Source organism: Phalangium opilio, unplaced genomic scaffold (genome assembly GCF_054372755.1).
Source record: "Phalangium opilio isolate 3A_F unplaced genomic scaffold, DU_Popi_V2 ptg000019l_1, whole genome shotgun sequence".
Classification (NCBI taxonomy): Eukaryota; Metazoa; Arthropoda; class Arachnida; order Opiliones; family Phalangiidae; genus Phalangium; species Phalangium opilio.
Genome location: NW_028324152.1, coordinates 8,270,784 through 8,298,166, shown reverse-complemented (window position 1 = coordinate 8,298,166; position 27,383 = coordinate 8,270,784). Strand labels below are relative to the sequence as shown.

The window sequence follows — 27,383 nt, the reverse complement described above, 5'->3', positions numbered from 1 at the left end:
AAAAGATGAAGGTTAATTAAATTCAAATTATTAACTAGCACTCTCGGCAACGGCCATATCACGCTGAAAACACCTGTTCTAGTCCGATCACCGAAGTTAAGCAGCATCGAGCGCAGTCAGTACTTAGAAACACTGCGTGAAGTTGGCTTTTTCACTTTTATTTCCTCTTTTATATTCCACCAGATATGATAAAAGCAAACATATCTTCTTTTTGATATTGTTTTATAAAGATGAAGGTTAATTAAATTCAAATTATTAAATAGCACTCTCGGCAACGGTCATATCACGCTGAATACACCGGTACTCGTTTGGTCACCGAAGTTAAGCAGCGTCGAGCGCAGTCAGTACTTGGGAGGAAGACCATTTAGGAACATTGCTTGCCGCTACCTTTTTCACTTTTTTTGTCTTTTAAATTCCAATAGATATGAAAAAAGTAAACATATTTTCTTTTTGTTATTGTTTTAAAAAGATGAAGGTTAATTTGTCTCACTTAATTTAAATTCGAATTGTTAACTAGCACTCTCGGCAACGGCCATATCACGCTGAAACCACCGGTTCTCGTCCGATCACCGAAGTTAAGCAGCGTCGAGCGCAGTCAGTACTTGGGAACACTGCGTGCCGTTGGCTTTTTCCTTTTTGTTTCCTCTTTTAAATTCCACCAGATATGAAAAAAGCAAACACATCTTCTTTTTGTTATTGTTTTATAAAGATGAAGATTAATTAAATTCAAATTATTAACAAGCACTCTCGGCAACGGCCATATCACGCTGAATACACCGGTACTCGTCCGGTCACCGAAGTTAAGCAGCGTCGAGCGCAGTCAGTACTTGGGAGGAAGACCATTTAGGAACACTGCTTGCCGCTAGCTTTTTCAGTTTTTTTGTCTTTTAAATTCCAATAGATATGAAAAAAGCAAACATATTTTCTTTTTGTTATTGTTTTAAAAAGATGAAGGTTAATTTGTCTCACTTAATTTAAATTCGAATTGTTAACTAGCACTCTCGCCAACGGCCATATCACGCTGAAAACACCGGTTCTCGTCCGATCACCGAAGTTAAGCAGCGTCGAGCGCAGTCAGTACTTGGGAATACTGCGTGCTGTTGGCTTTTTCACTTTTGTTTCCTCTTATAAATTCCACCAGATATGAAAAAAGCAAATATATCTTCTTTTTGTTATTGTTTTATAAAGATGAAGGTTAATTAAATTAAAATTATTAACTAGCACTCTCGGCAACGGCCATATCACGCAGAATACACCGGTTCTCGTCCGATCACCGAATTTAAGCAGAGTCGAGCGCAGTCAGTATTTGGGAGGGAGACCACTTAGGAACACTGCGTGCCGTTGGCTTTTTCACTTTTTTTCCTCTTTTAAATTTTAATGGATATGAAAAAAGCAAACATGTTTTCTTTTTGATATTGTTTTAAAAAAATGAAGGTTAATTTTTCTCACTTAATTTAAGTTCGAATTATTAACTAGCACTCTCGGCAACGGCCATATCACGCTGAATTAAAATTGTTATATTAAATTAAACAGATAGGCACGGGGCTTACAAGTCACAATGTGACTTAGCCCCGTGGTATACTGTATCTGTAATGCAAATAAAATAAACATTTTGAATTGAATTGAATTGAATTGAATTGAATTGAATACACCGTTTCTCGTCAGATCACCGAAGTTAAGCAGCGTCGAGCGCAGTCAGTACTTGGGAGGAAGACCAGTTAGGAACACTGCTTACCCCTAGCTTTTTCACTTTTTTTGGTCTTTTAAATTCCAATAGATATGAAAAAAGCAAACATATTTTCTTTTTGATATTGTTTTAAAAAGATGAAGGTTAATTTGTCTCACTTAATTTAAATTCGAATTGTTAACTAGCACTCTCGGCAACGGCCATATCACGCTGAAAACACCGGTTCTCGTCCGATCACCGAAGTTAAGCAGCGTCGAGCGCAGTCAGTACTTGGGAACACTGCGTGCCGTTGGCTTTTTCCTTTTTGTTTCCTCTTTTAAATTCCACCAGATATGAAAAAAGCAAACATATCTTCTATTTGTTATTGTTTTATAAAGATGAAGGTTAATTAAATTCAAATTATTAACTGGCATTCTCGGCAACGGCCAAATCACGCTGAAAACACCGGTTCTCGTCCGATCACCGAAGTTAAGCAGCGTCGTGTGCAGTCAGTACTTGGGAGGAAGACAACTTAGGAAAACTGCTTGCCGTTGGCTTTTTCACTTTTTTTCCTCTTTTAAATTCCAATTGATATGAAATAAGCAAACACATCTTCTTTTTGTTATTGTTTTATAAAAATGAAGATTAATTAAATTCAAATTATTAACAAGCACTCTCGGCAACGGCCATATCACGCTGAATTCACCGGTACTCGTCCGGTCACCGAAGTTAAGCAGCGTCGAGCGCAGTCAGTACTTGGGAACACTGCGTGCCGTTGGCTTTTTCCTTTTTGTTTCCTCTTATAAATTCCACCAGATATGAAAAAAGCAAACATATCTTCTTTTTGTTCTTGTTTTGTAAAGATGAAGGTTAATTAAATTCAATTATTAACTAGCACTCTCGGCAACGGCCATATCACGCTGAATACACCGTTTCTCGTCCGATCACCGAAGTTAAGCAGCGTCGAGCGCAGTCAGAACTTGGGAGGAAGACCAGTTAGGAACACTGCTTACCCCTAGCTTTTTCACTTTTTTTTTGTCTTTTAAATTCCAATAAATATGAAAAAAGAAAACATATTTTCTTTTTGTTATTGTTTTAAAAAGATGAAGGTTAATTTGTCTCACTTATTTTAAATTCGAATTGTTAACTAGCACTCTCGGCAACGGCCATATCACGCTGAAAACACCGGTTCTCGTTCGATCACCGAAGTTAAGCAGCGTCGAGCGCAGTCAGTACTTGGGAGGGAGACCACTTAGGAACACTGCGTGCCGTTAGCTTTTTCACTTTTTTTTTTGTCTTTTAAATTCCAATAGATATGAAAAAAGCAAACATATTTTCTTTTTGTTATTGTTTTAAAAAGATGAAGGTTAATTTGTCTCACTTATTTTAAATTCGAATTGTTAACCAGCACTCTCGGCAACGGCCATATCACGCTGAAAACACCGGTTCTCGTTCGATCACCGAAGTTAAGCAGCGTCGAGCGCAGTCAGTACTTGGGAGGGAGACCACTTAGGAACACTGCGTGCCGTTGGCTTTTTCACTTTTTTTTCCTCTTTTAAATTCCAATAGATATGAAAAAGGCAAACATATTTTCTATTTGTTATTGTTTTAAAAAGATGAAGGTTAATTTGTCGCACTTAGTTTAAATTCAAATTATTAACTAGCACTCTCGGCAACGGCCATATCACGCTGAAAACACCGGTTCTCGTCCGATCACGAAAGTTAAGCAGCGTCGAGCGCAGTCAGTACTTGGGAACACTGCGTGCCGTTGGCTTTTTCCTTTTTGTTTCCTCTTATAAATTCCACCAGATATGAAAAAAGCAAACATATCTTCTTTTTGTTATTGTTTTATAAAGATGAAGGTTAATTAAATTCAAATTATTAACTAGCACTCTCGGCAACGGCCATATCACGCTGAAAACACCGGTTCTCGTTCGATCACCGAAGTTAAGCAGCGTCGAGCGCAGTCAGTACTTGGGAGGGAGACCACTTAGGAACACTGCGTGCCGTTGGCTTTTTCACTTTTTTTTGTCTTTTAAATTCCAATAGATATGAAAAAAGCAAACATATTTTCTTTTTGTTATTGTTTTAAAATGATGGTTAATTTGCCTCACTTAATTTAAATTCGAATTATTATCTAGCACTCTCGGCAACTGCCATGTCACGCTGAAAACACCGGTTCTAGTCCGATCACCGAAGTTAAGCAGCAACGAGCGCAGTCAGTACTTAGAAACACTGCGTGAAGTTGGCTTTTTCACTTTTATTTCCTCTTTTATATTCCACCAGATATGATAAAATCAAACATATCTTCTTTTTGATATTGTTTTATAAAGATGAAGGTTAATTAAATTCAAATTATTAAATGGCACTCTCGGCAACGGCCATATCACGCTGAATACACCGGTTCTCGTCCGATCACCGAAGTTAAGCAGCGTCGAGCGCAGTCAGTACTTGGGAGGAAGACCACTTAGGAACACTGCGTGCCCTTGGCTTTTTCACTTTTTTTCCTCTTTTAAATTCCAATAGATATGAAAAAAGCAAACGTATTTTCTTTTTGTTATTGTTTTAAAAAGATGAAGGTTAATTTGTCTCACTTAATTTAAATTCGAATTATTAACTAGCACTCTCGGCAACGGCCAAATCACGCTGAAAACACCGGTTCTCGTCCGATCACCGAAGTTAAGCAGCGTCGAGCGCAGTCAGTACTGGGAAGTTGAAAACTTAGGAACACTGCGTGCCGTTGGCTTTTTCACTTTTTTTCCTCTTTTATATTCCAATAGATAAAAATTTTTGGGCTTCCGTGGCGCAATGGTTAGCGCGTTCGGCTGTTAACCAATAGGTTTGTGGTTCGAGCCCACCCGGGAGCGGTGTTGTGGGATCTCAAATGTAACGTAAAAATCCAAAGTTTTTCCACAATACCTGACGAACATTTAATCTTTGGGCTTCCGTTGCGCAATGGTTAGCGCCGTCGGCTGTTAACCGAAAGGTTTGTGGTTCGAGCCCATCCGGGAGCGGTGTTGTGAGGTCTTAGATGTGACGTAAAAAGTCAAAGTTTTTCCACAATACCTGACGACCATTTCATTTCTGAGCTTCCTTGGCTCCATGGTTAGCGCGTTCGGATGTTAACCAAAAGGTTTGTGGTTCGAGCCCTTCCGGGAGCGGTGTTGTGGGGTCTCAGAAGTAGCGTAAAAAGTCAAAACTTTTCCACATAACGTGACAACCATTTAATTTCTGAGCTTCCGTGGCTCAATGGTTAGCGCGTTCGGCTGTTAACCAATAGGTTTGTGTTTCGAGCCCACCCGGGAGCGGTGTTGTGGGATCTCAAATGTAACGTAAAAAGCCGAAGTTTTTCCACAATACCTGACGAACATTTAATTTTTGGGCTTCCGTGGCGCAATGGTTAGCGCGTTCGGCTGTTAACTGAAAGGTTGGTGGTTCGAGGCAACCCGGGAGCGGTGTTGTGAGATCTCACATGTAACGTAAAAATCGTAAGTTTTTCCAAAATACCTGACGAACATTTAATCTTTGGGCTTCCGTTGCGCAATGGTTAGCGCCGTCGGCTGTTAACCAAAAGGTTTGTGGTTCGAGCCCATCCGGGAGCGGTGTTGTGAGGTCTTAGATGTGACGTAAAAAGTCAAAGTTTTTCCACAATACCTGACGACCTTTTAATTTTTGGGCTTCCGTTGCGCAATGGTTAGCGCCGTCGGCTGTTAACCAAAAGGTTTGTGGTTCGAGCCCATCCGGGAGCGGTGTTGTGAGGTCTTAGATATGACGTAAAAAGTCAAAGTTTTTCCACAATACCTGACGACCTTTTAATTTTTGGGCTTCCGTGGCGCAATGGTTAGCGCGTTCGGCTGTTAACCAATCGGTTTGTGGTTCGAGCCCACCCGGGAGCGGTGTTGTGGGATCTCAAATGTAACGTAAAAAGCCAAAGTTTTTCCACAATACCTGACGAACATTTAATTTTTGGGCTTCCTTGGCGCAATGGTTAGCGCGTTCAGCTGTTAACCGAAAGGTTGGTGGTTCGAGCCCACCCGGGAGAGGTGTTGTGCGGTCTCAGAAGTAGCGTAAAATGTCAAAGTTTTTCCACAATACCTGACGACCTTTTAATTTTTGGGCTTCCGTGACGCAGTGGTTAGCGCGTTCGGCTGTTAACCAATAGGTTTGTGGTTCGAGCCCACCCAGGAGCGGTGTTGTGGGATCTCAAATGTAACGTAAAAAGTCAAAGTTTTTGGAAATGAGTTAGACTATACTTTGCAGGCTCGTAACTCTGTTTCTACTGGAGATACGGGGATGTCCTTTGAGTATTTTATAGTCCAATTTGTCCACCATCTAACCATACTAAAAACATTGATCTACGAAAAACAGGGGCCGAGTAATTAAGCTAAACGTAAACAAACAACCCGTCCAAAGGAAATGCATTAGACTATGCTTTGCAGGCCCATAACTCTGTGTTTACTAGAGATACGGGGATGTCCTTAGGATATGTTATAGTCCAAATTGTCCCCCATCTAACCATACTAAAAACATTGAGCTACGACAAACAGGGGCCTAGATATTAAGCAAAATGTTCGTCAACTTTGGTATCGTCTAAACTTATTTTTATTATGTTACTTATGATTTTTGCACTAAACTTTGGAGGCTCATAACTCTTGTTCTACAAGAGATACTGGGATCTCCTTTGGATATGTTATAGTACTCTTTGCTCCCCATACAAGGATACTTTAAACTTGAGGCTACCTCAATATCGTCGTCAACTTATTTTTTGTCTCACTTATTGTTAGAAGGTTACTTTTGATTTTTGAAAATAAAGTTTGCAGGCTCGTAACTCTGGTTCTACCAGAGATACGGGGATGTAAATAATGTGACCTTGACACAAATGTTCGGATAATTATAAAGGTCTTTGCATGTTCCAAGCAAAAAAAAAAAGCTTCGCGGTTTCGAGCCTGTGGCCTTCCGGGAGTGAGGCGGATGCGATAACCGCTACACTAAAGATATGTTATTATTTTTAATCGAAAGAACAGGGTCAAGTAATTAAGCAATACGTGAACAAACAAACCCCTCCATAGAAAATGCATTAGACTATACTTTGCAGGCTCGTAACTCTGTTTCTATTGGAGATACGGGGGTGTCCTTTGAGTATGTTTTAGTCCAATTTGTCCCCCATCTAACTATACTAAAAACATTGAGCTACGACAAACAGGGGCCGAGTAATTAAGCTAAACGTAAACAAACAACCCGTCCATAGCAAATGCATTAGACTATACTTTGCAGGCCCATAACTCTGTGTCTACTAGAGATACGGGAATGTACTTAGGATATGTTATAGTCCAAATTGTCCCCCATCTAACCATACTAAAAACATTGAGCTAGGACAAACAGGGTCCGAGATATTAAGCAAAATGTTCGTCAACTTTTGTATCGTCTCACTTATTTTTATTATGTTACTTATGATTTTTGCACTAAACTTTGGAGGCTCATAACTCTTGTTCTACAAGAGATACTGGGATCTCCTTTGGATGTGTTATAGTACTCTTTGCTCCCCATACAAGGATACTTTAAACTTGAGGCTACCGCAATATCGTCGTCAACTTATTTTTTGTCTCACTTATTGTTAGAAGGTTACTTTTGATTTTTGAAAATAAATTTTGCAGGCTCGTAACTCTGTTTCTACTGGAGATACGGGGATGTCCTTTGAGTATGTTATAGACCAATTTGTCCTTCATCTAGCCATACCAAGTATTAGGGCTACGACAAACAGTAGTCGAGTAATTAAGCTAATCGTAAACAAACAAACCCCCTCCATAGGAAATACATTAGACTAAATTCTGGAGGCTCGTAACTCTGGTTCTACCAGAGATACGGGGATGTAAATAATGTGACCTTGACACAAATGTTCGGATAATTATAAAAAAAAACTTCGCGGTTTCGAACCTGTGGCCTTCCGGGAGTGAGGCGGATGCGATAACCGCTACACTAAAGATATGTTATTATTTTTAATCGAAAGAACAGGGTCAAGTAATTAAGCAATACGTGAAAAAACAAACCCCTCCATAGAAAATGCATTAGACTATACTTTGCAGGCTCCTAACTCTGTTTCTACTGGAGATACGGGGATGTCCTTTGCGTATTTTATAGTCCAATTTGTCCCCCACCTAACCATACTAAAATTATTGAGCTACGACCAACAGGGGCCGAGTAATTAAGCTAAACGTAATCAAACAACCCGTCCATAGGAAATGCAGTAGACTATATTTTGCAGGCCCATAACTCTGTGTCTACTAGAGATACGGGGATGTCCTTAGGATATGTTATAGTCCAAATTGTCCCCCATCTAACCATACTAAAAACATTGAGCTACGACAAACATTGGCCGAGATATTAAGCAAAATGTTCGTCAACTTTGGTATCGTCTCACTTATTTTTATTATGTTACTTATGATTTTTGCACTAAACTTTGGAGGCTCATAACTCTTGTTCTACAAGAGATACTGGAATCTCCTTTGGATATGTTATAGTACTCTTTGCTCCCCATACAAGGATACTTTAAACTTGAGGCTACCTCAATATCGTCGTCAACTTATTTTTTGTCTCACTTATTGTTAGAAGGTTACTTTTGATTTTTGAAAATAAACTTTGCAGGCTCGTAACTCTGGTTCTACCAGAGATACGGGGATGTAAATAATGTGACCTTGACACAAATGTTCGGATAATTATAAAGGTCTTTGCATGTTCCAAGCAAAAAAAAAACTTCGCGGTTTCGAACCTGTGGCCTTCCGAGAGTGAGGCGGATGCGATAACCGCTACACTAAAGATATGTTATTATTTTTAATCGAAAGAACAGGGTCAAGTAATTAAGCAATACGTGAACAAACAAACCCCTCCATAGAAAATGCATTAGACTATACTTTGCAGGCTCGTAACTCTGTTTCTACTGGAGATACGGGGATGTCCTTTGAGTATGTTATAGTCCAATTTGTCCCCCATCTAACCATACTAAAAACATTGAGCTACGACAAACAGCAGTCGAGTAATTAAGCTAATCGTAAACAAACAAACCCCTCCATAGGAAATGCATTAGACTATACTTTGCAGGCCCATAACTCTGTGTCTACTAGAGATACGGGGATGTCCTTAGGATATGTTATAGTCCAAATTGTCCCCCATCTAACCATACTAAAAACTTTGGGCTACGACAAACAGGGGCCGAGTACTTAAGCAAAACGTAACGAAACAAACCCCCTGCATAGGAAATGCATTAGACTATAGTTTGCAGGCTCGTAACTCTGTTTCTATTGGAGATACGGGGATGTCCTTTGAGTATGTTTTAGTCCAATTTGTCCCCCATCAAACCATTCTAAAAACATTGAGCTACGACCAACAGGGGCCGAGTAATTAAGCTAAACGTAAACAAACAACCCGTCCATAGGAAATGCAGTAGACTATATTTTGCAGGCCCATAACTCTGTGTCTACTAGAGATACGGGGATGTCCTTAGGATATGTTATAGTCCAAATTGTCCCCCATCTAACCATACTAAAAACATTGAGCTACGACAAACTCAAAGGACATCCCCGTATCTCCAATAGAAACAGAGTTACGAGCCTGCAAACTATAGTCTAATGCATTTCCTATGGAGGGGTTTGTTTGTTTACGATTAGCTTAATTACTCGACTGCTGTTTGTCGTAGCTCAATGTTTTTAGTATGGTTAGATGGGGGACAAATTGGACTATAACATACTCAAAGGACATCCCCGTATCTCCAGTAGAAACAGAGTTATGAGCCTGCAAAATATAGTCTAATGCATTTTCTATGGAGGGGTTTGTTTGTTCACGTATTGCTTAATTACTTGACCCTGTTCTTTCGATTAAAAATAATAACATATCTTTAGTGTAGCGGTTATCGCATCCGCCTCACTCTCGGAAGGCCACAGGTTCGAAACCGCGAAGTTTTTTTTTTGCTTGGAACATGCAAAGACCTTTATAATTATCCGAACATTTGTGTCAAGGTCACATTATTTACATCCCCGTATCTCTGGTAGAACCAGAGTTACGAGCCTGCAAAGTTTATTTTCAAAAATCAAAAGTAACCTTCTAACAATAAGTGAGACAAAAAATAAGTTGACGACGATATTGAGGTAGCCTCAAGTTTAAAGAATCCTTGTATGGGGAGCAAAGAGTACTATAACATATCCAAAGGAGATCCCAGTATCTCTTGTAGAACAAGAGTTATGAGCCTCCAAAGTTTAGTGCAAAAATCATAAGTAACATAATAAAAATAAGTGAGACGATACCAAAGTTGACGAACATTTTGCTTAATATCTCGGCCAATGTTTGTCGAAGCTCAATGTTTTTAGTATAATTAGATGGGGGACAATTTGGACTATAACATATCCTAAGGACATCCCCGTATCTCTAGTAGACACAGAGTTATGGGCCTGCAAAATATAGTCTACTGCATTTCCTATGGACGGGTTGTTTGTTTACGTTTAGCTTAATTACTCGGCCCCTGTTGGTCGTAGCTCAATAATTTTAGTATGGTTAGATGGGGGACAAATTGGACTATAAAATACTCAAAGGACATCCCCGTATCTCCAGTAGAAACAGAGTTAGGAGCCTGCAAAGTATAGTCTAATGCATTTTCTATGGAGGGGTTTGTTTTTTCACGTATTGCTTAATTACTTGACCCTGTTCTTTCGATTAAAAATAATAACATATCTTTAGTGTAGCGGTTATCGCATCCGCCTCACTCCCGGAAGGCCACAGGTTCGAAACCGCGAAGTTTTTTTTTATAATTATCCGAACATTTGTGTCAAGGTCACATTATTTACATCCCCGTATCTCTGGTAGAACCAGAGTTACGAGCCTCCAGAATTTAGTCTAATGTATTTCCTATGGAGGGGGTTTGTTTGTTTACGATTAGCTTAATTACTCGACTACTGTTTGTCGTAGCCCTAATACTTGGTATGGCTAGATGAAGGACAAATTGGTCTATAACATACTCAAAGGACATCCCGGTATCTCCAGTAGAAACAGAGTTACGAGCCTGCAAAATTTATTTTCAAAAATCAAAAGTAACCTTCTAACAATAAGTGAGACAAAAAATAAGTTGACGACGATATTGCGGTAGCCTCAAGTTTAAAGTAGCCTTGTATGGGGAGCAAAGAGTACTATAACATATCCAAAGGAGATCCCAGTATCTCTTGTAGAACAAGAGTTATGAGCCTCCAAAGTTTAGTGCAAAAATCATAAGTAACATAATAAAAATAAGTGAGACGATACAAAAGTTGACGAACATTTTGCTTAATATCTCGGACCCTGTTTGTCCTAGCTCAATGTTTTTAGTATAGTTAGATGGGGGACAAATTGGACTAAAACATACTCAAAGGACATCCCCGTATCTCCAATAGAAACAGAGTTACGAGCCTGCAAACTATAGTCTAATGCATTTCCTATGCAGGGGGTTTGTTTCGTTACGTTTTGCTTAAGTACTCGGCCCCTGTTTGTCGTAGCCCAAAGTTTTTAGTATGGTTAGATGGGGGACAATTTGGACTATAACATATCCTAAGGACATCCCCGTATCTCTAGTAGACACAGAGTTATGGGCCTGCAAAATATAGTCTACTGCATTTCTTATGGACGGGTTGTTTGTTTACGTTTAGCTTAATTAATCGGCCCTTGTTTGTCGTAGCTCATTATTTGTAGTATGGTTAGATGGGAGACATATTGGACTATAACATACTCAAAGGACATCCCCGTATCTCCAGTAGAAACAGATTTACGAGCCTGCAAAGTATAGTCTAATGCATTTCCTATGGAGGGGGTTTGTTTCGTTACGTTTTGCTTAAGTACTCGGCCCCTGTTTGTCGTAGCCCAAAGTTTTTAGTAAGGTTAGATGGGGGACAATTTGGACTACAACATATCCTAAGGACATCTCCGTATCTCTAGTAGACACAGAGTTATGGGCCTGCAAAGTATAGTCTAATGCATTTCCTATGGAGGGGTTTGTTTGTTTACGATTAGCTTAATTACTCGACTGCTGTTTGTCGTAGCTCAATGTTTTTAGTATGGTTAGATGGGGGACAAATTGGACTATAACATACTCAAAGGACATCCCCGTATCTCCAGTAGAAACAGAGTTACGAGCCTGCAAAGTATAGTCTAATGCATTTTCTATGGAGGGGTTTGTTTGTTCACGTATTACTTAATTACTTGACCCTGTTCTTTCGATTAAAAATAATAACATATCTTTAGTGTAGCGGTTATCGCATCCGCCTCACTCTCGGAAGGCCACAGGTTCGAAACCGCGAAGTTTTTTTTTATAATTATCCGAACATTTGTGTCAAGGTCACATTATTTACATCCCCGTATCTCTGGTAGAACCAGAGTTACGAGCCTCCAGAATTTAGTCTAATGTATTTCCTATGGAGGGGGTTTGTTTGTTTACGATTAGCTTAATTACTCGACTACTGTTTGTCGTAGCCCTAATACTTGGTATGGCTAGATGAAGGACAAATTGGTCTATAACATACTCAAAGGACATCCCCGTATCTCCAGTAGAAACAGAGTTACGAGCCTGCAAAATTTATTTTCAAAAATCAAAAGTAACCTTCTAACAATAAGTGAGACAAAAAATAAGTTGACGACGATATTGCGGTAGCCTCAAGTTTAAAGTATCCTTGTATGGGGAGCAAAGAGTACTATAACATATCCAAAGGAGATCCCAGTATCTCTTGTAGAACAAGAGTTATGAGCCTCCAAAGTTTAGTGCAAAATCATAAGTAACATAATAAAAATAAGTGAGACGATACCAAAGTTGACGAACATTTTGCTTAATATCTCGGCTCTACGACAAACAGGGGCCGAACCACCAACCTATTGGTTAACAGCCGAACGCGCTAACCATTGCGCCACGGAAGCCCAAAAATTAAATGCTCGTCAGGTATTGTGTAAAAACCTTGACTTTTTACGTCACATCTGAGACCTCACAACACCGTTCCCGGATGGGCTCGAACCACTAACCTATTGGTTAACAGCCGAACGCGCTAACCATTGAGCCACGGAAGCTCAGAAATTAAATGGTTGTCACGTATTGTGGAAAAGTTATGATCTTTTACGCTACATCTGAGACCCCACAACACCTCTCCCGGGTGAGCTCGTACCACCAACCTTTCGATTAACAGCTGATCGCGCTAATCATTGCGCACGGAAGCCCAAAAATTCAATGTTCGACAGGTATTGTGGAAAAACTCTGACATTTTATGTTACATTTGAGACGTCACAACACCGCTCCCGGGAGGGCTCAAACCACCAGTCTTTTGAATAGCAGCTGAACGCGCTAACCATTGCGCCACGGAAGCCCAAAAATTAAATGGTCGTCAGGTATTGTGGAAAAACTTTGGCTTTCTACGTTACATTTGAGATCACACAACACCGCTCCCGGGTGGGCTCGAACCACCAACCTATTGGTTAACAGCTGAACGCGCTAACCATTGAGCCACGGAAGCTCAGAAATTATATGGTTGTCACGTATTGTGGAAAAGTTTTGACTTTTTACGCTACATCTGAGACCCCACAACACCTCTCCCGGGTGGGCTCGAACCTTCAACCTTTCGATTAACAGCTGAACGCGCTAATCATTGCGTCACGGAAACCCAAAAATTAAATGTTCGTCAGGTATTGTGGAAAAACTCTGACATTTTACGTTACATCTGAGACCTCACAACACCGCTCCCGGATGGGGTCGAACCACCAACCTATTGGTTAACAGCCGAACGCGCTAACCATTGAGCCACGGAAGCCCAAAGTTAAATGCTCGTCAGGTATTGTGTAAAAACCTTGACTTTTTACGTCACATCTGAGACCTCACAACACCGCTCCCGGATGGGCTCGAACCACCAACCTATTGGTTAACAGCCGAACGCGCTAACCATTGAGCCACGGAAGCTCAGAAATTAAATGGTTGTCACGTATTGTGGAAAAGTTTTGACTTTTTACGCTACATCTGAGACCCCACAACACCTCTCCCGGGTGGGCTCGAACCTTCAACCTTTCGATTAACAGCTGAACGCGCTAATCATTGCGCCACGGAAGCCCAAAAATTAAATGTTCGTCAGGTATTGTGAAAAACTCTGACATTTTACGTTACATCTGAGACCTCACAACACCGCATCCCGGATGGGCTCGAACCACAAATCTATTGGTTAACAGCCGAACGCGATAACCATTGAGCCACGGAAGCTCAGAAATTAAATGGTTGTCAGGTATTGTGGATAAGTTATGACTTATTACGTTATATCTGATACCCTACAACACCTCTCCCGGTTGGCATCGAACCACCAACCTTTCGGTTAACAGCCGAACGAGCTAACCATTGCCCCAAGGAACCCCAAAAATTAAATGTTCGTCAGGTATTGTGGAAAAACCTTGAATTTTTACGTTACATTTGAGATCCCACAACACCGCTCCCGGGTGGGCTCGAACCACCAACCTATTGGTTAACAGCCGAACGCGCTAATCATTGAGCCACGGAAGCTCAGAAATTAAATGGTTGTCACGTGTTGTGGAAAAGTTTTGACTTTTTACGCTACATCTGAGACCCCACAACACCTCTCCCGGGTGGGCTCGTACCACCAACCTTTCGATTAACAGCTGAACGCGCTAACCATTGCGCCACGGAAGCCCAAAAATTCAATGTTCGACAGGTATTGTGGAAAAACTCTGACATTTTATGTTACATTTGAGACGTCACAACACCGCTCCCGGGAGGGCTCAAACCACCAGTTTTTTGAATAGCAGCTGAACGCGATAACCATTGCGCCACGGAAGCTCAGAAATTAAATGGTTGTCACGTATTGTGGAAAAGTTTTGACTTTTTACGCTACATCTGAGACGTCACAACACCGCTCCCGGATGGGCTCGAACCACCAACCTATTGGTTAACAGCCGAACGCGCTAACCATTGAGCCACGGAAGCCCAAAGTTAAATGCTCGTCAGGTATTGTGTAAAAACCTTGACTTTTTACGTCACATCTGAGACCTCACAACACCGCTCCCGGATGGGCTCGAACCACCAACCTATTGGTTAACAGCCGAACGCGCTAACCATTGAGCCACGGAAGCTCAGAAATTAAATGGTTGTCAGGTATTGTGGATAAGTTATGACTTATTACGTTATATCTGATACCCTACAACACCTCTCCCGGTTGGCATCGAACCACCAACCTTTCGGTTAACAGCCGAACGAGCTAACCATTGCCCCAAGGAACCCCAAAAATTAAATGTTCGTCAGGTATTGTGGAAAAACCTTGAATTTTTACGTTACATTTGAGATCCCACAACACCGCTCCCGGGTGGGCTCGAACCACCAACCTATTGGTTAACAGCAGAACGCGCTAATCATTGAGCCACGGAAGCTCAGAAATTAAATGGTTGTCACGTGTTGTGGAAAAGTTTTGACTTTTTACGCTACATCTGAGACCCCACAACACCTCTCCCGGGTGGGCTCGTACCACCAACCTTTCGATTAACAGCTGAACGCGCTAACCATTGCGCCACGGAAGCCCAAAAATTCAATGTTCGACAGGTATTGTGGAAAAACTCTGACATTTTATGTTACATTTGAGACGTCACAACACCGCTCCCGGGAGGGCTCAAACCACCAGTTTTTTGAATAGCAGCTGAACGCGATAACCATTGCGCCACGGAAGCTCAGAAATTAAATGGTTGTCACGTATTGTGGAAAAGTTTTGACTTTTTACGCTACATCTGAGACGTCACAACACCGCTCCCGGATGGGCTCGAACCACCAACCTATTGGTTAACAGCCGAACGCGCTAACCATTGAGCCACGGAAGCCCAAAGTTAAATGCTCGTCAGGTATTGTGTAAAAACCTTGACTTTTTACGTCACATCTGAGACCTCACAACACCGCTCCCGGATGGGCTCGAACCACCAACCTATTGGTTAACAGCCGAACGCGCTAACCATTGAGCCACGGAAGCTCAGAAATTAAATGGTTGTCACGTATTGTGGAAAAGTTTTGACTTTTTACGCTACATCTGAGACCCCACAACACCTCTCCCGGGTGGGCTCGAACCTTCAACCTTTCGATTAACAGCTGAACGCGCTAATCATTGCGCCACGGAAGCCCAAAAATTAAATGTTCGTCAGGTATTGTGGAAAAACTCTGACATTTTACGTTACATCTGAGACCTCACAACACCGCTCCCGGATGGGCTCGAACCACCAACCTATTGGTTAACAGCCGAACGCGCTAACCATTGCGCCACGGAAGCCCAAAAATTAAATGGTCGTCAGGTGTTGTGGAAAAAACCTTGACTTTTTACGTCACATCTGAGACGTCACAACACCGCTCCCGGATGGGCTCGAGCCACACACCTATTGGTTAACAGCCGAACGCGCTAACCTTTGAGCCACGGAAGCTCAGAAATTAAATGGTTGTCAGGTATTGTGGATAAGTTATGACTTTTTACGTTACATCTGAGACCCTACAACACCTCTTCCGGTTGGGCTCGAACCACCAACCTTTCGGTTAACAGCCGAACGCGCTAACCATTGCGCCAAGGAAGCCCAAAAATTTAATGGTCGTCAGGTATTGTGGCAAAACTTTGGCTTTCTACGTTACATTTGAGATCCTACACCAACCGCTCCCGGGTGGGCTCGAACCACCGACCTATTGGTTAACAGCCGAACGCGCTAACCATTGAGCCACGGAAGCTCAGAAATTAAATGGTTGTCACGTATTGTGGATAAGTTTTGACTTTTTACGCTACATCTGAGACCCCACAACACCTCTTCCGGGTGCGCTTGAACCACCAGCCTTTCGATTAACAGTTGAACGCGCTAATAATTGCGCCACGGAAGCCCAAAAATTAAATGTTCGTCAGGTATTGTGGAAAAACTCTGACATTTTACGTTACATCTGAGACGTCACAACACCGCTCCCGGATGGGCTCGAACCACCAACCTTTCGGTTAACAGCTGAACGCGCTGACCATTGCGCCACGGAAGCCCAAAAATTAAATGGTCGTCAGTTATTGTGGAAAAATTTTGGCTTTCAACGTTACATTTGAGATCCCAAAACACCGCTCCCGGGTGGGCTCGAACGACCAACCTATTTGTTAGCAGCCGAATTCGCTAACCATTGAGCCACGGAAGCTCAGAATTTAAATGGTCGTCAGGTGTTGTGGAAAAAACCTTGACTTTTTACGTCACATCTGAGACGTCTCAACACCGCTCCCGGATGGGCTCGAACCACACACCTATTGGTTAACAGCCGAACGCGCTAACCTTTGAGCCACGGAAGCTCAGAAATTAAATGGTTGTCAGGTATTGTTGATAAGTTATGACTTTTTACGTTACATCTGAGACCCTACAACACCTCTCCCGGGTGGGCTCGAACCTTCAACCTTTCGATTAACAGCTGAACGCGCTAATCATTGCGCCACGGAAGCCCAAAAATTAAATGTTCGTCAGGTATTGTGGAAAAACTCTGACATTTTACGTTACAACTGAGACCTCACAACACCGCTCCCGGATGGGCTCGAACCACCAACCTATTGGTTAACAGCCGAACGCGCTAACCATTGCGCCACGGAAGCCCAAAATTTAAATGGTCGTCAGATGTTGTGGAAAAAACCTTGACTTTTTACGTCACATCTGAGACGTCACAACACCGCTCCCGGATGGGCTCGAACCACACACCTATTGGTTAACAGCCGAACGCGCTAACCTTTGAGCCACGGAAGCTCAGAAATTAAATGGTTGTCAGGTATTGTAGATAAGTTATGACTTTTTACGTTACATCTGAGACCCTACAACACCTCTTCCGGTTGGGCTCGAACCACCAACCTTTCGGTTAACAGCCGAACGCACTAACAATTGCGCCAAGGAAGCCCAAAAATTTAATGGTCGTCAGGTATTGTGGCAAAACTTTGGCTTTCTACGTTACATTTGAGATCCCACACCACCGCTTCCGGGTGGGCTCGAACCACCAACCTATTGGTTAACAGCCGAACGCACTAACCATTGAGCCACGAAAGCTCAGAAATTAAATGGTTGTCACGTATTGTGGATAAGTTTTGACTTTTTACGCTATATCTGAGACCCCACAACACCTCTTCCGGGTGGGCTTGAACCACCAGCCTTTCGATTAACAGTTGAACGCGCTAATAATTGCGCCAAGGAAGCCCAAAAATTAAATGTTCGTCAGGTATTGTGGAAAAGCTCTGACATTTTACGTTACATCTGAGACGTCACAACACCGCTCCCGGATGGGCTCGAACCACCAACCTTTAGGTTAACACCTGAACGCGCTAACCATTGCGCCAAGGAAGCCCAAAAATTAAATGTTCGTCAGTTATTGTGGAAAAACCTTGACTTTTTACGTCACTTCTGAGACCTGACAACACCGCTCCCGGATGGGCTCAAACCACCAACCTATTGGTTAACAGCCGAACGCGCTAACCATTGAGCCACGGAAGCTCAGAAATTAAATGGTCGTCACGTATTGTGGAAAAACTTTGGCTTTCTACGTTACATTTGAGATCCCACAACACCGCTCCCGGATGGGCTCGAACCACCAACCTATTGGTTAACAGCCGAACGCGCTAACCATTGCGCCACGGAAGCACAAAAGCTAAATGCCCGTCAGGTATTGTGCAAAAACCATGACTTTTTACGTCACATCTGAGACCTCACAACACCGCTCCCGGATGGGCTCGAACCACCAACCTATTGGTTAACAGCCGAACGCGCTAACCATTGCGCCACGGAAGCCCAAAAGTTAAATGCTCGTCAGGTATTGTGTAAAAACCTTGACTTTTTACGTCACATCTGAGACCTCACAACACCTCTCCCGGATGGGCTCGAACCACCAACCTATTGGTTAACAGCCGAACGCGCTAACCATTGCGCCACGGAAGCCCAAAAGTTAAATGCTCGTCAGGTATTGTGTAAAAACCTTGACTTTTTACGTCACATCTGAGACCACACAACACCGCTCCCGGATGGGCTCGAACCACCAACCTATTGGTTAACAGCCGAACGCGCTAACCATTGCGCCACGGAAGCCCAAAAGTTAAACGCTCGTCAGGTATTATGTAAAAACCTTGATTTTTTACGTCACATCTGAGACCTCACAACACCGCTCCCGGATGGGGTCGAACCACCAACCTATTGGTTAACAGCCGAACGCGCTAACCATTGCGCCACGGAAGCCCAAAAGTTAAATGCTCGTCAGGTATTGTGTAAAAACCTTGACTTTTTACGTCACATCTGAGACCTCACAACACCTCTCCCGGATGGGCTCGAACCACCAACCTATTGGTTAACAGCCGAACGCGCTAACCATTGTGCCACGGAAGCCCAAAAGTTAAATGCTCGTCAGGTATTGTGTAAAAACCTTGACTTTTTACGTCACATCTGAGACCTCACAACACCGCTCCCGGATGGGCTCGAACCACCAACCTATTGGTTAACAGCCGAACGCGCTAACCATTGCGCCACGGAAGCCCAAAAGTTAAACGCTCGTCAGGTATTATGTAAAAACCTTGATTTTTTACGTCACATCTGAGACCTCACAACACCGCTCCCGGATGGGGTCGAACCACCACCCTATGGGTTAACAGCCGAACGCGCTAACCATTGCGCCACGGAAGCCAAAAAATTAAATGTTCGTCAGGGATTGTGGAAAAACTCTGACATTTTACGTTACATCTGAGACGTCACAACACCGCTCCCGGGAGGGCTCAACGATTTTGAAAATGTTATTAAAAATCGAGGTAAATTTTTAATTATTGTTCAATCGAGATGAAATCACTTTCAATGAGTGTTTTATAGGGAATTAAACAGAATTCGGTCAAAAATTTCTCCAGAAAAAAATGCATTCAAAAAAGTACCGAAAAAATCGCATGTTTTTCTTCTTCAAGATACAAAATCCGTGACAACGATTTCTTATTGAAAAATTTAATTTTAACAGTTTTTTGGTTGAATATCGTTACATTTGCTTGAATTAAAGCAAAAAGTATAAAAATAATGGTTTCAGTGAATATATTTGTAAATAGTGAAGAAATACTCAAAATATGCTTCGTTGGCGGTGAAACGTCGATTTTGAAAATGTTATTAAAAATCGAGGTACATTTTTAATTATTGTTCAATCGAGATGAAATCACTTTTAATGAGTGTTTTATAGGGAATTAAGCTGAATTCGGTCAAAAATTTCTCCAGAAAAAAATGCATTCAAAAAAGTACCGAAAAAATCGCATGTTTTTCTTCTTCAAGATACAAAATCCGTGACAACGATTTCTTTTTGAAAAATTTAATTTTAACAGTTTTTTGATTGAATATCGTTACATTTGCTTGAATTAAAGCAAAAAGTATAAAAATAATGGTTTCAGTGAACATATTTGAAAATAGTGAAGAAATACTCAAAGTATGCTTCTTTGGCCGTGAAATGTCGATTTTGAAAATGTTATTAAAAATCGAGGTAAATTTTTAATTATTGTTCAATCGAGATGAAATCACTTTCATTGAGTGTTTTATAGGGAATTAAGCTGAATTGGGTCAAAAATTTCTCCAGAAAAAAATGCATTCAAAAAAGTTTAGAAAAAATCGCATGTTTTTCTTCTTCAAGATACAAAATCCGTGACAACGATTTCTTATTGAAAAATTGAATTTTAACAGTTTTTTGAATGAATATCGTTACATTTGCTTGAATTAAAGCAAAAAGTATAAAAATAATGGTTTCAGTGGTTATATTTGAAAATAGTGAAGAAATACTCAAAATATGCTTCTTTGGCCGTGAAACGTCGATTTTGAAAATGTTATTAAAAATCGAGGTACATTTTTATTTATTGTTCAATCGAGATGAAATCACTTTTAATGAGTGTTTTATAGGGAATTAAGCTGAATTCGGTCAAAAATTTCTCCAGAAAAAAATGCATTCAAAAAAGTACCGAAAAAATCGCATGTTTTTCTTCTTCAAGATACAAAATCCGTGACAACGATTTCTTATTGAAAAATTTAATTTTAACAGTTTTTTGATTGAATATCGTTACATTTGCTTGAATTAAAGCAAAAAGTATAAAAATAATGGTTTCAGTGAACATATTTGAAAATAGTGAAGAAATACTCAAAGTATGCTTCTTTGGCCGTGAAATGTCGATTTTGAAAATGTTATTAAAAATCGAGGTAAATTTTTAATTATTGTTCAATCGAGATGAAATCACTTTCAATGAGTGTTTTATAGGGAATTAAACAGAATTCGGTCAAAAATTTCTCCAGAAAAAAATGCATTCAAAAAAGTACCGAAAAAATCGCATGTTTTTCTTCTTCAAGATACAAAATCCGTGACAACGATTTCTTATTGAAAAATTTAATTTTAACAGTTTTTTGGTTGAATATCGTTACATTTGCTTGAATTAAAGCAAAAAGTATAAAAATAATGGTTTCAGTGAATATATTTGTAAATAGTGAAGAAATACTCAAAATATGCTTCGTTGGCGGTGAAACGTCGATTTTGAAAATGTTATTAAAAATCGAGGTACATTTTTAATTATTGTTCAATCGAGATGAAATCACTTTTAATGAGTGTTTTATAGGGAATTAAGCTGAATTCGGTCAAACATTTCTCCAGAAAAAAATGCATTTAAAAGTGTACCGAAAAAATCGCATGTTTTTTCTCTTCAAGATACAAAATCCGTTACAACGATTTCTTATTTAAAATTGAATTTTAACAGGTTGTTGAATGAATATCGTTACATTTGCTTGAATTAACGCAAAAATTACAAAAATAATGGTTTCAGTGGTTATATTTGAAAATAGTGAAGAAATACTCAAAATGTTTTTCTTTGGCCGAGTTACGTCGATTTTGAAAAGTTATTAAAAATCGAGGTACATTTTTATTTATTGTTCAATCGAGATGAAATCACTTTTAATGAGTGTTTTATAGGGAATTAAGCTGAATTTGGTCAAAAATTTCTCCAGAAAAAAATGCATTCAAAAAAGTACCGAAAAAATCGCATGTTTTTCTTCTTCAAGACACAAAATCCGTGAATACGATTTCTTATTGAAAATTGAATTTTAACAGTTTTTTGAATGAATATCGTTACATTTGCTTGAATTAAAGCAAAAAGTATAAAAATAATGGATTCAATGAATATATTTGAAAATAGAGAAGAACTACTCAAAATATGCTTCTTTGGCCGTGAAACGCCGATTTTGAAAATGTTATTAAAAATCGAGGTAAATTTTTAATTATGTTCAATCGAGATGAAATCACTTTTTATGGGTGTTTTATAGGGAATTAAGCTGAATTCGGTCAAACATTTCTCCAGAAAGAAATGAATTCAAAAGTGTACCGAAAAAATCGCATGTTTTTCTTCTTCAAGATACAAAATCCGTGACAACGATTTCTTATTGAAAAATTTAATTTTAACAGTTTTTTTAATGAATATCGTTACATTTGCTTGAATTAAAGCAAAAGGTATAAAAATAATGGTTTCAGTGGTTATATTTGAAAATAGTGAAGAAATACTCAAAGTGGTCTCAATCCCAAGTACTGACTGCGCTCGACGCTTCTTAACTTCGGTTATCGGACGAGAACCGGTGTATTCAGCGTGTTATGGCCGTTTCTCGAGAGTGCTAGTTAATAATTTGAATTAAATTAACTTTCATCTTTATAAAACAATAAAAAAAGAAGATATGTTTGCTTTTTTCATATTTGGTGGAATTTGAAAGAGGAAACAAAAGTGAAAAAGCCGACGGCACGCAGTATTCCCAAGTACTGTATGCGCTCGACGCTGCTTAACTTCGGTTATCGGACGAGAACCGGTGTATTCAGCGTGATATGGCCGTTGCCGAGAGTGCTAGGTAATAATTCGAATTTAAATTAAGTGAGACAAATTAACCATCATCTTTTTAAAACAATAACAAAAAGAAAATAAGTTTGCTTTTTTCAAATCTACTGGAATTTAAAAGAGGAAAAAAAAGTAAAAAAGCCAACGGCACGCAGTGTTCCTAAGTGGTCTCCCTCCCAAGTAGTGACTGCGCTCGACGCTGCTTAACTTCGGTTATCGGACGAGAACCGGTGTATTCAGCGTGATATGGCCGTTGCCGAGAGTGCTAGTTAATAATTTGAATTTAATTAACTTTCATCTTTATAAAACAATAACAAAATGAAGATATGTGTGCTTTTTTCAAATCGGGTGGAATTTAAAAGAGGAAACAAAAGTGAAAAACCAACGGCACGCAATATTCCCAAGTACTGACTGCGCTCGACGCTGCTAACGTCGGCGATCGGACGAGAACCGGTGTTCTCAGCGTGATATGGCCGTTGCCGAGAGTGCTAGTTAAAAATTCGAATTTAAATTAAGTGAGACAAATTAACCCTCATCTTTCTAAAACAATAACAAAAAGAAGATATGTTTGCTTTTTTCATATCTATTGGAATTTAAAAGAGGAAAAAAAAGTGAAAAAGCTAACGGCACGCAGTGTTCCTAAGTGGTCGCCCTCCCAAGTACTGACTGCGCTCGACGCTGCTTAACTTCGGTTATCGTACGAGAACCGGTGTATTCAGCGTGTTATGGCCGTTGCCGATAGTGCTAGTTAATAATTTGAATTAAATTAACTTTCATCTTTATATAACAATAACAAAAAGAAGATATGTGTGCTTTTTTCAATTCGGGTGGAATTTAAAAGAGGAAACAAAAGTGAAAAACCAACGGCACGCAGTATTCCCAAGTACTGACTGCGCTCGACGCTGCTACCAGGGCGATCGGACGAGAACCGGTGTTCTCAACGTGATATGGCCGTTGCCGAGAGTGCTAGTTAAAAATTCTAATTTAAGTTAAGTGAGACAAATTAACCTTCATCTTTATAAAACATTAACAAAAAGAAAATATGTTTGCTTTTTTCATATCGGGTGGAATTTAAAAGAGGAAACAAAAGTGAAAAAGCCAACGGCACGCAGTATTCCCAAGTACTGACTGCGCTCGACGCTGCTAACGTCGGCGATCGGACGAGAACCGGTGTTCTCAGCGTGATATGGCCGTTGCCGAGAGTGCTAGTTAATAATTTGAATTAAATTAACTTTCATCTTTATAAAACAATAACAAAAAGAAGATATGTTTGCTTTTTTCATATCTGGTGGAATTTGAAAGAGGAAATAAAAGTGAAAAAGCCAACGGCACGCAGTATTCCCAAGTACTGTATGCGCTCGACGCTGCTTAACTTCGGTGATCGGACGAGAACCGGTGTTTTCAGCGTGATATGGCCGTTGCCGAGAGTGCTAGTTAATAATTCGAATTTAAATTAAGTGAGACAAATTAACCTTCATCATTTTAAAACAATAACAAAAAAACATGTTTGCTTTTTTCATATCTATTAAAATTTAAAAGAGGAAAAAAAGTGAATAAGCCAACGGCACGCAGTGTTCCTAAGTGGTCTCCCTCCCAAGTACTGACTGCGCTCGACGCTGCTTAACTTCGGTGATCGGACGAGAACCCCTGTATTCAGCGTGATATGGTCGTTGCCGAGAGTGCTAGTTAATAATTCGAATTTAAATTAAGTGAGACAAATTAACCTTCATCATTTTAAAACAATAACAAAATGAAAACATGTTTGCTTTTTTCATATCTATTAAAATTTAAAAGAGGAAAAAAAAAGTGAAAAAGCCAACGGCACGCAGTGTTCCTAAGTGGTCTCCCTCCCAAGTAGTGACTGCGCTCGACGCTGCTTAACATCGGTTATCGGACGAGAACCGCTGTATTCAGCGTGATATGGCCGTTGCCGAGAGTGCTGGTTAATAATTTTAATTTAATTAACTTTCATCTTTATAAAACAATAACAAAAAGAAGATATGTTTGCTTTTGTCATATCGGGTGGAATTTAAAAGAGGAAACAAAAGTGAAAAAGCCAACGGCACGCAGTATTCCCAAGTACTGACTGCGCTCGACGCTGCTAACGTCGGCGATCGGACGAGAACCGTTGTTCTCAGCGTGATATGGCCGTTGCCGAGAGTGCTAGATAATAATTCGAATTTAAATTAAGTGAGACAAATTAACCTTCATCTTTTTAAAACAATAACAAAAAGAAAATATGTTTGCTTTTTTCATATCTATTGGAATTTAAAAGAGGAAAAAAAAAGTGAAAAAGCTAACGGCACGCAGTGTTCCTAAGTGGTCGCCCTCCCAAATACTGACTGCGCACGACGCTGCTTAACTTCGGTTATCGTACGAGAACCGGTGTATTCAGCGTGTTATGGCCGTTGCCGATAGTTCTAGTTAATAATTTGATTTAAATTAACTTTCATCTTTATAAAACAATAACAGAAAGAAGATATGTTTGCTTTTTTTCATATCTGGTGGAATTTGAAAGAGGAAACAAAAGTGAAAAAGCCAACGGCACGCAGTATTCCCAAGTACTGTATGCGTTCGACGCTGCTTAACTTCGGTGATCGCACGAGAACCGGTGTTTTCAGCGTGATATGGCCGTTGCCGAGAGTGCTAGTTAATAATTCGTATTTAAATTAAGTGAGACAAATTAACCTTCATAATTTTAAAACAATAACAAAAAAAAACATGTTTGCTTTTTTCATATCTATTAAAATTTAAAAGAGGAAAAAAAGTGAAAAACCCAACGGAACGCAGTGTTCCTAAGTGGTCTCCCTCCCAAGTTGTGACTGCGCTCGACGCTGCTTAACATCGGTTATCGGACGAGAACCGCTGTATTCAGCGTGATATGGCCGTTGCCGAGAGTGCTGGTTAATAATTTTAATTTAATTAACTTTCATCTTTATAAAACAATAACAAAAAGAAGATATGTTTGCTTTTGTCATATCGGGTGGAATTTAAAAGAGGAAACAAAAGTGAAAAAGCCAACGGCACGCAGTATTTCCAAGTACTGACTGCGCTCGACGCTGCTAACGTCGGCGATCGGACGAGAACCGTTGTTCTCAGCGTGATATGGCCGTTGCCGAGAGTGCTAGATAATAATTCGAATTTAAATTAAGTGAGACAAATTAACCTTCATCTTTTTAAAACAATAAAAAAAAGAAAATATGATTGCTTTTTTAATATCTATTGGAATTTAAAAGAGGAAAAAAAAGTGAAAAAGCTAACGGCACGCAGTGTTCCTAAGTGGTCGCCATACTAAAAACATTGAGCTACGACAAACATTGGCCGAGATATTAAGCAAAATGTTCGTCAACTTTGGTATCGTCTCACTTATTTTTATTATGTTACTTATGATTTTTGCACTAAACTTTGGAGGCTCATAACTCTTGTTCTACAAGAGATACTGGAATCTCCTTTGGATATGTTATAGTACTCTTTGCTCCCCATACAAGGATACTTTAAACTTGAGGCTACCTCAATATCGTCGTCAACTTATTTTTTGTCTCACTTATTGTTAGAAGGTTACTTTTGATTTTTGAAAATAAACTTTGCAGGCTCGTAACTCTGGTTCTACCAGAGATACGGGGATGTAAATAATGTGACCTTGACACAAATGTTCGGATAATTATAAAGGTCTTTGCATGTTCCAAGCAAATAAAAAACTTCGCGGTTTCGAACCTGTGGCCTTCCGAGAGTGAGGCGGATGCGATAACCGCTACACTAAAGATATGTTATTATTTTTAATCGAAAGAACAGGGTCAAGTAATTAAGCAATACGTGAACAAACAAACCCCTCCATAGAAAATGCATTAGACTATACTTTGCAGGCTCGTAACTCTGTTTCTACTGGAGATACGGTGATGTCCTTTGAATATGTTATAGTCCAATTTGTCCCCCATCTAACCATTCTAAAAACATTGAGCTACGACCAACAGGAGCCGAGTAATTAAGCTAAACGTAAACAAACAACCCGTCCATAGGAAATGCAGTAGACTATATTTTGCAGGCCCATAACTCTGTGTCTACTAGAGATACGGGGATGTCCTTAGGATATGTTATAGTCCAAATTGTCCCCCATCTAACCATACTAAAAACATTGAGCTACGACAAACTCAAAGGACATCCCCGTATCTCCAATAGAAACAGAGTTACGAGCCTGCAAACTATAGTCTAATGCATTTCCTATGCAGGGGGTGTGTTTCGTTACGTTTTGCTTAAGTACTCGGCCCCTGTTTGTCGTAGCCCAAAGTTTTTAGTATGGTTAGATGGGGGACAATTTGGACTATAACATATCCTAAGGACATCCCCGTATCTCTAGTAGACACAGAGTTATGGGCCTGCAAAGTATAGTCTAATGCATTACCTATGGAGGGGTTTGTTTGTTTACGATTAGCTTAATTACTCGACTGCTGTTTGTCGTAGCTCAATGTTTTTAGTATGGTTAGATGGGGGACAAATTGGACTATAACATACTCAAAGGACATCCCCGTATCTCCAGTAGAAACAGAGTTACGAGCCTGCAAAGTATAGTCTAATGCATTTTCTATGGAGGGGTTTGTTTGTTCACGTATTGCTTAATTACTTGACCCTGTTCTTTCGATTAAAAATAATAACATATCTTTAGTGTAGCGGTTATCGCATCCGCCTCACTCTCGGAAGGCCACAGGTTCGAAACCGCGAAGTTTTTTTTTTGCTTGGAACATGCAAAGACCTTTATAATTATCCGAACATTTGTGTCAAGGTCACATTATTTACATCCCCGTATCTCTGGTAGAACCAGAGTTACGAGCCTGCAAAGTTTA

At 40.1% G+C, this 27,383-nt stretch overlaps 3 non-coding genes and 18 pseudogenes across 3 annotated transcripts; 14 read left to right on the top strand and 7 right to left on the bottom strand.

Annotated features, from left to right (window-relative positions):
* Positions 1–270: 270 nt before the first annotated feature.
* LOC149701655 (5S ribosomal RNA) lies at positions 271–389 on the top strand (annotated as a pseudogene).
* Positions 390–524: 135 nt separating this feature from the next.
* LOC149701654 (5S ribosomal RNA) lies at positions 525–627 on the top strand (annotated as a pseudogene).
* A 122-nt stretch (positions 628–749) lies between these two features.
* On the top strand, positions 750–868 carry LOC149701653 (5S ribosomal RNA; annotated as a pseudogene).
* Positions 869–1,003: 135 nt separating this feature from the next.
* Positions 1,004–1,106, top strand: LOC149701652 (5S ribosomal RNA; annotated as a pseudogene).
* Positions 1,107–1,228: 122 nt separating this feature from the next.
* On the top strand, positions 1,229–1,347 carry LOC149701651 (5S ribosomal RNA; annotated as a pseudogene).
* Positions 1,348–1,879: 532 nt separating this feature from the next.
* On the top strand, positions 1,880–1,982 carry LOC149701650 (5S ribosomal RNA; annotated as a pseudogene).
* Positions 1,983–2,104: 122 nt separating this feature from the next.
* LOC149701649 (5S ribosomal RNA) lies at positions 2,105–2,223 on the top strand (annotated as a pseudogene).
* A 121-nt stretch (positions 2,224–2,344) lies between these two features.
* On the top strand, positions 2,345–2,447 carry LOC149701648 (5S ribosomal RNA; annotated as a pseudogene).
* A 377-nt stretch (positions 2,448–2,824) lies between these two features.
* On the top strand, positions 2,825–2,943 carry LOC149701647 (5S ribosomal RNA). The gene has a single exon (XR_016382272.1). It is a non-coding gene; the product is annotated as a 5S ribosomal RNA (ribosomal RNA).
* Positions 2,944–3,081: 138 nt separating this feature from the next.
* Positions 3,082–3,200, top strand: LOC149701646 (5S ribosomal RNA). The gene has a single exon (XR_016382091.1). It is a non-coding gene; the product is annotated as a 5S ribosomal RNA (ribosomal RNA).
* A 137-nt stretch (positions 3,201–3,337) lies between these two features.
* On the top strand, positions 3,338–3,440 carry LOC149701645 (5S ribosomal RNA; annotated as a pseudogene).
* Positions 3,441–3,562: 122 nt separating this feature from the next.
* Positions 3,563–3,681, top strand: LOC149701644 (5S ribosomal RNA). Its single transcript, XR_016382090.1, has one exon. It is a non-coding gene; the product is annotated as a 5S ribosomal RNA (ribosomal RNA).
* A 358-nt stretch (positions 3,682–4,039) lies between these two features.
* LOC149701643 (5S ribosomal RNA) lies at positions 4,040–4,158 on the top strand (annotated as a pseudogene).
* A 136-nt stretch (positions 4,159–4,294) lies between these two features.
* LOC149701642 (5S ribosomal RNA) lies at positions 4,295–4,412 on the top strand (annotated as a pseudogene).
* Positions 4,413–22,684: 18,272 nt separating this feature from the next.
* Positions 22,685–22,803, bottom strand: LOC149701641 (5S ribosomal RNA; annotated as a pseudogene).
* A 360-nt stretch (positions 22,804–23,163) lies between these two features.
* On the bottom strand, positions 23,164–23,282 carry LOC149701640 (5S ribosomal RNA; annotated as a pseudogene).
* A 583-nt stretch (positions 23,283–23,865) lies between these two features.
* LOC149701639 (5S ribosomal RNA) lies at positions 23,866–23,968 on the bottom strand (annotated as a pseudogene).
* Positions 23,969–24,101: 133 nt separating this feature from the next.
* On the bottom strand, positions 24,102–24,220 carry LOC149701638 (5S ribosomal RNA; annotated as a pseudogene).
* A 138-nt stretch (positions 24,221–24,358) lies between these two features.
* LOC149701637 (5S ribosomal RNA) lies at positions 24,359–24,477 on the bottom strand (annotated as a pseudogene).
* A 362-nt stretch (positions 24,478–24,839) lies between these two features.
* LOC149701636 (5S ribosomal RNA) lies at positions 24,840–24,958 on the bottom strand (annotated as a pseudogene).
* A 123-nt stretch (positions 24,959–25,081) lies between these two features.
* LOC149701635 (5S ribosomal RNA) lies at positions 25,082–25,184 on the bottom strand (annotated as a pseudogene).
* Positions 25,185–27,383: the final 2,199 nt, after the last annotated feature.